We start from the raw sequence: 12109 nt of genomic DNA, 5'->3' as shown, positions 1-12109 counted from the left end.
TGTTCGTTCATAAAGCACTAATTCCATAGCTGCTATAGCCTATTCATCGGGTACTAAATCCATAGCTACCAGTCTTTATCTAATAGGTACTAAGTCCATAGCTACCAATGTTCAACAGGTACTAAGTCCATAGCTACCAATTCCTACAGGTACTAAATCCTTAGCTACCAACGTCTAACTAATAGGTACTAAGTCCATAGCTACCAATTCCCAACAGGTACTAAATCCATAGCTACCAACGTCTAAAAGGTACTAAGTCCATAGCTACCGGTGTTTGTCCCATAGGCACTAAGTCTATAGCTGCCAATGTATACTCACGTCATCTTCTATCTCTCATCATTCATCTACCCATCTCATACCCAACATTTTCGTATATATAAGATACGTATACAGTTTAAGTCCTTTAAAACATGTATAAAACGTTCAACCAGCATAGACAACAAGTATTCAGATAATATGCACACATTGCACGTAGTTTATATAAAATACTTCATATCTATGTGTAAGATGAAAGGGACTATGCACTCACCTGAAAGGTGGTGAGTCGGCACTCGGACAGCACTTCGTTACTCTTAAAACAATTATCCCTTGACGAGACCTAGTATCATTACCACTAGAGTTTAGTCTAACGCTTGACGAGACTAATTTAATAGTCTAGTTATTATTACTATTATATAAGCGTTAAATAACACTCAATATAACTCATAATAATAGCCCAAATAATTATTTTAAGGTCCTAACAATGTTACTATAATTAAATAAAATCTATATTAAATATACTATAGGCGTAGCTCACTTACAGCGGGTTTTTATTAAAAACCAGGCCTCGTTGGAGCAGCGTTTCCGAGCTGAAAGCTTTTCTTCTCGGAGCCGTCGGGCGCTCCGGGGCTTTCTTCTCGTGATAGGGAGGTTCCCTAGAATTGGGAGGGGTTTAGGGAGGTTAGAGAGAAGTTAGAGAGAGAAAGAAAGGCTTATGGTGTGAAGAAAATATGAGGAGTTCACCCTTGTATTTATAGGAAGTGTATAGTAAAGTAGTCTCCAAGCTTCGTCCGTAACTTTTGCATACGAGCTCCGTTTTTGTCTGTCTTTTTACTGTTGAGTTCCTATTAATGAGATATTCAACTTTCATTTAGACCTCGTTAGCTAATTCTCATTCTATCTCGGATTTACAAAACTGTATCGAATTCGCCGCGCTCGAAAAGTAGAGACTAAGCTTCGTCCATAACTTTCGCATACGAGTTCCGTTTTTGTTTGTCTTTTTACCGTTGAGTTCCTATTAATGAGATCTTCAACTCTCATTTAGACCTCGTTTGCTAATTCTCATTCTATCTCGGATTTACAAAACTGTATCGAATTCGCCGCGCTCGAAAAGTAGGGACTAAACTTCGTCCATAACTTTCGCATACGAGCTCTATTATCGACGTTCTTTATATCCACGCGTTGGTATTTACGAGTACTACAACTTTCATTTAGATCCCGTCGGCTAAAAATCGACCGATCTAAAATTCAGATTTCGGGCTGTGCACTGCTATGCTAAATCTTAGAAAAATCATAACTTCCTCATACGAAGTCAGATTTGGGCGTTCTTTTTATCGATGTTCTTAGTTTAACATATTCTACGACTTTCGTTTAGATCGCTAAGGCTAAATCTCGCTCTATCGTAAATTCACTATTTACGCTTCCCGGTATCGTGCCGGTTCCGTCGCGAAACTTCAACGGGTCATAACTTCTTCGTTATAACTCGGATTTCGGCGTTCTTTATATGTACAAAAACCTTGTAACATACTCTACAAGTTGGTTAAGATTATTTATTCTAAATAATCTTTTGTAGAAAAGTCGTTTTCGACCCCTATTGCCTCTAATTTGACTAGCCCGGATTTGCGGGCGTTACATTATCACAAAAAAAATTCATTGGCTCCTTGATGGCTGGCACAACTTCGAGATATTCGATGAAGTTTTTCAACCAAATTTCCTCCTTTCATGCTTCGCTTTTCGCTATGTACTCTGATTCATAGGTGGAATCAACCACTGTCTCTTGCTTGGAACTCTTACATAAGGAGTATAAGATTTATTCCAATTTTAAATTATTTCTTTTTAGGCAAGTAAAATGATAATTACCAAAATTTGAAACACCCTCATAACCTACCAAAATTTTGAAAACTTTGAGAGAAAGGTAAGGGATTCAAAGCCTTTCCTTAATTTCGAATTTCTTGGGGAGGAGGGTTATGGTTTTAAAACCCTAGCCCTAATTTCGAAACTTAGCGCCCTAATCAAATATCAAAATTTGTGGCCTTTTAGATTTTAATTGACAAAACCATAATTTGATCAAATTCAACAATTATAGAAAATTCAATTGAAAACAAACCTAACTCTCTAATACCACTAATGAGTTTTAGACATAACAAAACAAACTTAAAACTCTTAAGTGAATGCAACCTAAAACAAGATCTATGTTTTCACTATTGAACCTATAATTATGAACATCAAAATAAGAACGCTAGGAACCCTAGGTAATTTTTGAAAATTACTAAAGAAAAGGTTTAGGGTTACATACCTTTTAATTGTTATTGTAAACAACTAGAAAACCTCTTGTTAATCTTTTGGAAGCAAGCACCACAAGCGCTGTGGCTCTAATGATTCACACCCATGCTAGCAAGAGGAAAACTATAGAGAGAGGAGAAGAGAACCAAGATTTCGTCCAAGGCTTGTAGAGAGAAGGGATGGACAAATTCAAGGGTTTGGGAGGCCTTTATATAGCTGAGGAATATTGGGGCCAAAGCTTGGGTTTAAGGGATAACCCCTAGATTCCCTTGCTTAGTGGCCAAGCAGCCAAATCCCTTATCCAAAGGTCCTTGGACGAAAATTCTAGGCTTTCCCTAGAAGTTTTCGTCCACCTCATCTAATTCGGTTCTAGAGCTTCATTTCTCAACTTTCAATAAATAACCAAACAATACATGTACTTTTAATTAACCAAATTAATCCCAAAATTAATTCCAATCAATTTATATTAAATAATATGATTTTTAATTAGTATATTATTTTCATAATACATTAATAAACCATTAATTTATTATTCACATAATAAATCAATCTCTATCTATAAAAGTCATCATGTTTAATTGCTAGGTTTAAGAGCAATCCAAAAGGATCGTGCTACTATCAATTCAAGTATATATCAATTTTAGTCATGAACTTAAATACCTAATCCATCTAGACGATATATAAGAAGCTTGTTCGTTGAAAAAATTGTCAAAAAAACATGATTTTAGAAAATATGCATATATGCATATCTTTTGGTTTGCACATAGGTACATAAAATTTGTATATATGCACATTTCTAAAAATCATGTGTTTTCATCAATTTTTTTTTCAATGAATAAGCTTAGTTCATTGCATCTTAAGTCCCTTTTTTTTTTTTTTTTTTTTTTTAAAGTTTCGTGGAAAAAAAGTCTTTTGGGTTTTAAAGAATTTGTAAGTTCTCAACGGATTATATATATATATATATATATATATATATATATATATATATATATATATATATATATATATATATATATATAACCATATCGTTTTAAAAGTTTAGTGACTAATTAGCTCGGTCCTGAAAAGGTTTGTTGATCTTAAATAGCATAGAAAAAAATGAAGTTTAGTCACGGTAGATATTAAAAAATAAATAAAACACCCCATACTGTAGCTAGGCATAATGACCATTTTGACAAACATTAACCAGTTTCAGTGATCTTTTATGTTATAAAAGGTCAAACTAAAAGTTAAGTTACCACATTTGACTTTAACCCTTACAAAAAAAATAATGCACATGACCACATAGACGAATACTTATTGTAGATTTACTTAAAGCTCATCTCCTCTCTATAATATACACAAATATTACATAGGTGCGAATTATAATCTTATATATTTTAATGTAAAATTCTATACTATGAGCTTGTTCAACGAAGTTCCAAAAGTTTTGTCAAAGAAAGATGATAGCAATATCAATTTCGACTAATTTATCTAGGAATAAGTTAATTTATGTTATATTTCATTTCTATAAGGTCGAATGATCAACTTCGCAAAAAAAGAATGAAATGAGTATCATAAATAGCCCGAAAAGAACCAAGGGTAATTAGGTAAAGACCCGAACCGACCCGTTACCCAAGCTAGCCATTTTTTTAAGGTGACATTCATTTTTAGTTTCTCGATTTACTCACCTTGATATTTAAAAAAATATTAAATAAAGAGGGTAGTACATAAAAGAGTAATGAGTAGTAGGCACTTGAATGTTGTTCATAATAGCAAAGCCTGAGAAGGATTGAATTCCTGAGAGGGTCCTTTTTGATGGAGTTTGGTTGGCACTTAAAAATGGATCCCTTAATGGTGTTTAAATGCATGCATTTGAATCTTGAATGTGGGGAGGTTGAGAGATCAATTTATGTTTCATGAATGAAGCCACATATGAATTCATGGCATTTCACCTTCCCAAATTCTTTGTATAAGAATGGATTGTCCTACCATTCTTACCCTTTAAAACATTTTTATTATCATAAAGACTCGAAAAAATAATGTTCAAAAAGGTGAAATCTATCCAATTTATTTGTAGATATATGTATCCCAACGATAGATGGTGAGGCTAAAAAAATGGATGAAATTGAAAATACAGTGACATACATTAATTGATTCCAACACATTGACGCATGAATAGCAAATAGTTTTCATATTGTAAGGTCAATATAGGCAAAATATGATTTAAAAGCTTAGGTTTGATTCATATATTATTACGATTTTTCTTTCACTTTTGTCTTTCTTTGATTTCATAGGTGTCGGACCCGCACTCGTGTTTTCTTTATTTTGATCTGAATTGTCTGTTCATTTTGTGTGGGTGTACAACAAAGATGATATATTATGAGGTGCATAACTTAAAAAAAATTATACTAATAATGCTATGCGTTACGTAAAGAAAGCCACATATATGGGTTTTTTTGAAGCTTACATGTATGACCCGAAAATTGTGACATTTTTTTTAAATTATTCTTGATTCTTTATATATTCGAAACCTTAGGGACCCACTGTTCGCACAATTTAGTGAAGCGAATACGAATCCTCTAAAAAAAATTGGAATTCGAAGGAATTAGAATCTCAAGTAATTTGAATCATTGACGTGTTTGATAAGCTAAAACTGAAATAGAATTTAAAATGTTAATAATGTTGATAATGTTAGTGTCATCAATTATTTTACTATATAATCAGGATTAAATTGACATATGCAAAATTTACTTTCGGCTACAACCCAAGATTAGAAGTACATAATGCACACTTAGATAAGTTAATGTGAAATTTAGAACACAAGGGGTCCAAGGGCAACTTGCGACGTTAAGGGGGGCAACTGTCAATTCTATTCGGAACAAACATGTCTTATCTCTTCTAAAATTAACTAATGACAAAATTACAAATTTGGTCCTGTGGTGTGTAAAAAATTGGGACTTTGGTCCGAAATGTTTTGGAGTTGCACCACCGGTCCAAAAGTTTACTTTGTTGCGAACTTGATCTGTTGAAACTTTTTATAATAACGGATCTGCCCTTGGTATTTCATGTCTATGTGGTCGACTTACAATGTTGTCTCTAAAAAACCCCAATCCACCCGTCGTCGCTGCCATAAAACCCTAATTGATCAGCCTTATGTTTGTCGTCGGCAACATAAAAACCCAAGGGTGTTCAGCGTTACCTTCATCGGAGTTGAAGATCCAGTTTTAAGTGCTAACAGAGCAATAGATCTCGCATTGTCTTCTTCGCCAAAAAATTGAAGGTTTTCCAGGAGGTTCAATCTCTCGTCGGAGTTAAAGATCTGGTGGGTATTTGGTTAGAGTTGGAGATATGGTTGTATTGATTAGTGTGGTGGCGGCGTTCATATCTTCAATCAGTGGTGGACAGTGGTGGTGGTATTTCTCTTTGCGAAAATCATGTAGAAGATTGGTATTTTAGAAAAAGAAGAGTGACGGGAAAGGGAAAGGGAGGAGAGATAGGATGAAGGTTGTATTTTATTTATGTTTTGTCTTAATTGTTGTAATAAAAATAAAATAAAAAAAGAAAAGTAAAAGGGAAATTCTGTCACACCCCCAAACCAGACGGCGGAAACGTCCGGAGGTGGAGGACTTCATTTGTAGTATCACAACACATGAATCATAATAATCAAAGTACAAACAACCATTGTATTTAAAAGTATAAGTATTTACATGTGTTCAATCATTGTATATTGAAACCAAAATAGTTATATAAAAGAAGAAGATATGAATCATAATAGCTCCATCTTCTCAAAAAGCTCGGGGAGTACCTGTTATTATTTCCCTGAGAATACAAGTAATTTGAAAAGAGTATCAACAATAAGTTGAGTGAGTACATAAGTCTTTATGTTTGAAAGGGTGTCTTTGTATCTTGAATATGAAAACTGTTCCAGAAAATCCCATATTTTCTGTTGTATATGAAAAGTAGTTTTATTCCCATAAAACCGTTCTATCTGTAAACCAATGTTCTGTATTTGTAAAACTTGTAACTGAGATTGTGTCTGGCTTCACCAGCTGTTATTGAAAACTGTAATATACCAGTGTACTTTGTATTTTGTAAATTGGTACTTTGAAGATGTACTTACGTTTAGTTGTTTATACACTAACGTGTTGTTAATATCTTTTTAATGAGTTATTATAACCATACTAAGACATGATCGCATGAAACAAACGCTTCGTGGGCGTTTAAACTGTTGATAACAATTGCCACTCATTGGTGTGTATGCCTGACTGTAGCTAGCAGTCTGAGTGCGGGATTCTCAATCCTGATATAGATCTATACACAACTTGTTTCGATCTCCGGGCTGGAGATTCTGGTTATAATGTCAGGGCTTTACCTTGGTTATCTAAAATGAATTAAACAACTTGAATTGAATGTCTCATACAAAGCATATAAACGTTACATGTATATTAGTTATGAAAACCCAATTATTCTGAAATAAATGATTGACAATATGTTCTTGAATTAGTATTCCGAACATGTATTTGACAAGTGTAAACCCTTGATTTGTTCTGAATCAAAACCCTTGTTTCTTGTAAAATAGTGTATTCTAGTATACTTGAATCATGAATTATTGTTCTATGTATCATAAATTATACCTATTATAGTTTATATGTACTTTCTGAATCGGTATTTAACTATGTTTGCATGTAATCCCTTGCTCAACATGTTACAAAGGTAATTGAATTGATGAAATAACTTTTATATTTATATACATATACAATTTTATATATAAGTAAAATTTAAACGACATTCGGACAAATAACTGGTACTATAAGTCCACATCCAAACAAGGAAAAGGACCTAGAATGAGTTATTAGTCCTAAGCCTTTTAAATCTTATATATATATATATATATATATATATATATATATATATATATATATATATATATATATATATATACAAATATGAATTTTAGGGGAAAATATAAGTTTATAAAAGAGTTCAATATTTGGAGTATTTTTGATGCTTTAAAGTCGTTTTATCGTGATTTGAAATCATTTATTTGTAACACAAAGTTCTTGTGTTATACTTGTATTTCGCCCCATTAAAACAGTAGAAATTATGAAAATACGGGGGTATGAACTTACTTGTTAGATGGGGATTTCGGCAGCGTTTCGTTTCCCGGAAAGGTGTTTATTTGACGAGAAACCAGCTCAAATTGGGCAGAGTTTCAACTGGAGAGAGGTTAACTCTCGGGGCTTCGAGGCTTGCTTAGGGTTTGAGACTTGATACGGGGGCTTTAGGGGTTGTATATAAGTTTGTGGATGTGAAAAATATGAAAATATGTGAAATTTGGGGTGAAAAGTGTAAGTTTTTCGGAAACCCTCGCATGCCTTATATAGGCCGAAGCCTCGGATCCGAGGCTATGCTAGGCTGCCACGTGTTCGGACAGATGGCAAAGGAAGGAGTCAGCAGCACACGCGTCGGTCATACGAAGGGTATACGGGGCGAGGCTTCAGACGTGGTGGCTTCTGAGTGGGCCGAACTTCGGTCCAATGGGGAGGTGTCACGAGGGTCCGAGGGGTGTCTTCTGCGAGGGTGTCCGAAGGTAAGTGGACCGCGGCTTTGGTTGAATCAGAAGGCACCACATGAGACTGCGGTCCAATCAGAAGGCGACAAGTGGAGGCTCGCATGCGAGGGTGACGTGGCAGAAGGATCCATGCGAAATTTCCCGGTTTTCAACATTTTCTCGGTTTTTGAGCCAAAAACTTGTAAAATTCATAACTTTTGCATATGAACTCCGTTTTTGATGTTCTTTATATGCACGCATAGGTAAAATTATACTCTATGCCTTTCGTTTATACTTCGTCGGCTAATTTTGATTTTATTTTTAATATTATTATTTTTAACAGACCGGAACAGGAAAATCCGTTAAAAAATCATAACTTCTTCATCCGACGTCTGTTTTTGTCTATCTTTTTACCGTTGTACTACTAATGACGAGACCTTCAATTATCGTTTAGGTTGTGTCGGCTAAAAATCACTCGATCTTTATTTCGAGTTTTTAGCTGTGCACTGATATATTGAAACTTAGAAAAATCATAACTTCCTCATACGAAGTCAGATTTTGGCGTTCTTTTTATGAAAGTTCTCGGTTTAACATAAACTACAACTTTCATTTAGAGTGTGAAGGCTAAAAAGCCTTTTATTGAAAATTCAGTTTTTACACTGAATAGTGTTTTGCCGGTTTTTTCGCAGATCTTTGATTTGTCATAACTTGTTCGTTATAACTCAGATTTTAGTGTTCTTTATCTTTTTGGAAACCTTTTTGCAATCTCTACCACTTGGTTCAACCCAATCGAGATTGTTAAATACTTTATATTTTAGGGTCAGTTATGTAAATATACAGAATATGCTAAAAATTTTCTTTATTATTTTAAAAAGAAGTACAAATTGACCTACATTATTACATATGTTTGAAATAACGGTTTGTTACAAAATCCTTCATCTGAAATATAATCAAAAAGTTTTGGACCAAACTCACAATAAAGCACTTATTTTGGACCACTGATGCAACTCCAAAACATTTTGGACCAAAGCCCATATTTTTGACATACCACAGGTACCAAATTTGCAATTTTTTTCTTAACTAAATTAAACTAACATGGTCTATATTGATGGTGTCAGTTATTGTAGAAAAACACACAATTTATCACAACATTAGTTTACTAAAATATTGTCTAGAACAAAAGCAAGGTATTTTATGTTTTGGTCTTGGATTTTTCCTTCAATCCAAACTTTATTTTTCTTGGGATATCTCAACCCTAAATTTGTATAACCTAAGCAATATGGTCGAATGAATGATTTGAAATGTATTTCTAGCATGATGCACAAAATTATCCAAATTTTATGGTCATTTTGATTTTTTTTAGAACGACAATTTTTATAAAACTAGTTGAAAGCTAAGAAAAGAATATTACAGGGAGATAATAGAAAGACTAGGGTTATGCAGCCAACCTACCAATTAGGCTTAAACTTCCTACTTCTACTGTTAACCCATAAAAGATTAGGTGACAATCTATCAAAAAGCTCACGCTGAAAAAAAAAAGAGTGAGAGTTGAAAATCAAGGAGTTCCTAAAACACCTTTAAAACCACCAACAAGTAAAAAAAAAACTTGCCTCCAGTAGTCTTTGACCATCGAAGTAAACTTCAGGGCCAAAAGTCAATCATACCAACCATGAAGCAACAAAGTGGTATGAAAAATAACATCTCACCAACAACATATAGAACCCGATAAGATATTGGGCTATCGATCACTAGAAAAACAAATGAACCAAATTATCTGTCCCACCATCACACACCGAACACATGATAAAAGAAAAATGCAAACCCTTTTAAGAAAGGTTCCATCGGAAAGGTAACCTGTCAAGAACCAAGCGCCAAATGAACATGTTCAACTTGATGGGAACAAGCTTATTCCATTGGAACTAACAAGAAATCGATGGAAGCAAAATTCTATCAATGTGAGATCTAGAAAAAGACACTAAAAAGTCCCCCGAACCCTGCAAGGACCAACACAATTTTTCTGAAATAAGATAGAGCAATACATTATGGAGCAACAAAAACAAAACCTCCCATTGAGCCAACTCAGCCCTGCTCCTCGGGGCACATCGAAAAGAAGACTCCCAACCATCCTGCTAGAACTTAGAGAGAACCGTAATATCCTGCTCATTTTTCAAGTCAAAGACTCTAGGAAATCTGGTTCTTAATGGAGTCAGGTCTAACCAATAATCACTGCAAAACAAAGTATACACATCATTGCCAATACGTCTTTTACGAAAACCAGCAATGTTCACACCTTTCCCAGTCAAGTCACGCAAAGAGCTCAAAATAGCAAACTAAATAGCATTCGGAAGACTTGGAAACCGAGAATAGAGGCTTAACCTATATTCTCCATGAACCGATATTATCATCATAACCCATAACGCCTTAGAATTAACAAGAAATCTCTAAAACCACTTAAAAAAAGAGCACGGTTCAGGGCAAAAAGACTACTAACATCAAGACCATGAACTTCCTTTTTAGCGATGACCTGTTTCCAACGTACCCAAGTCATATTTCTTTCTTCCAAATTTGCCCCTAAAATAAATTATTATACATAGACTAAAGTTGCGACAAGATAACAGCCGGATCCCTAAAAATCGACATGAAGTAAGTCAGAAACGCTCCTAACAACTACTTAAAAAACGTAAGCCAACCTCCCACAAAAAATGTCCTCGCCTTCCAATTGGAAAGTTTATAAGTAACTTTACGAATCATACCAAACCAAGCAACAACCTGATATACACTTCCACCAACAATGACCCCTAAATAAGAAAAAGGAAATGGCATAAATGCACAACCCATACCCATTGCTACCTCCAATAATATGTTCGTTAGGAATATCAATCCCCAAAAGCTTTCTCTTGTGAACATAATCTTCAAACTAGAAGCTAAATGGAAACATCAAAGAATAGTAACAATCTTAGAGATGTTAGAACTCAACCAATCACTAATAATCATAGAGTGTCTGTGTAAAACAGATGAGACATAGTAATTAACTCTTCCTTCCCAATAGTAATACCGGTAAACCAATTGCACGACATAGCAGTCTGAGACAGAGGGTCACCCTGCCTCAAACCTCTATAAAACTAAAACTCTGTAGTGCTTGACCCATTCACCAACATAGAACCCATATAAGAACGAAGAGATCTCTGAATCCAGACCCTCCATCTAGATCCAAAACCGAAACCTGCCAGCACATCATCAAGAAAGTTCCACCGCACTGTGTCATAGGATTTGTCCAAATCGACCTTAAGAATTATAACTATTTTCCACACCGCCTTACACCACACAGCCACCTCATTAAGAACCATAGGTCCATCTAAGACTTGGTGCCCCTTGATGAAGGTCGATTGCACGCTAACCAAATCATCAATCACTGCCTCAAGTCTAGTAGCTAAAATCTTACCAACAATTTTAAATTGGCAGCCAATAACACTAATAGGAGGGAAATCTTTCACCGCCTTAGCATAAGGAACCCTTGGAATAAAGGGTGATAAAAAGATGGATTACTACTGGTGTAAAACCCAATTTTGCGTATCAATCGAAATCACAAGAGTTGGTGCGGAATCCCAATCTAGTGAATACCACAAATAGTAATATGGAACAAGAATACAATTACCAAATCTTTAATGCACACTATATTGAAAATAATCTAGTATATAAGATAATGAATTACTCTCGGTTCTCTCTCGTTTTCTCTCTTGAACTCGATATGGCTATCATGGAATCCCCTTTTACATGTCTTAAACAAAAAAATATATACCTAGACCTAATAAAAAGCCCAGCCCAAAGCCCAACCGAAATCATTAAGAGATTTCGGTGCACACAACACTGAAACCATGGTGTTTTCGGTACTTAGACCGAGAACTCTAAAAGCTATCAAAATCAAAGTATAAACCATAAATTTATGTCCTAACAATCTCCCCCTTGGTTTATAGCTTTCTTTTCCTTTCAATCTTCTCTTCGTTCTTGACTTTCAGCTTTTATCTTCGATTTCTT

The sequence above is a fragment of the Lactuca serriola genome, chromosome 1 (assembly GCF_051521515.1).
Source record: "Lactuca serriola cultivar US96UC23 chromosome 1, Lser_US96UC23_V15, whole genome shotgun sequence".
Lineage (NCBI taxonomy): Eukaryota > Viridiplantae > Streptophyta > Magnoliopsida > Asterales > Asteraceae > Lactuca > Lactuca serriola.
Note: the sequence above shows the minus strand (reverse complement) of the source record.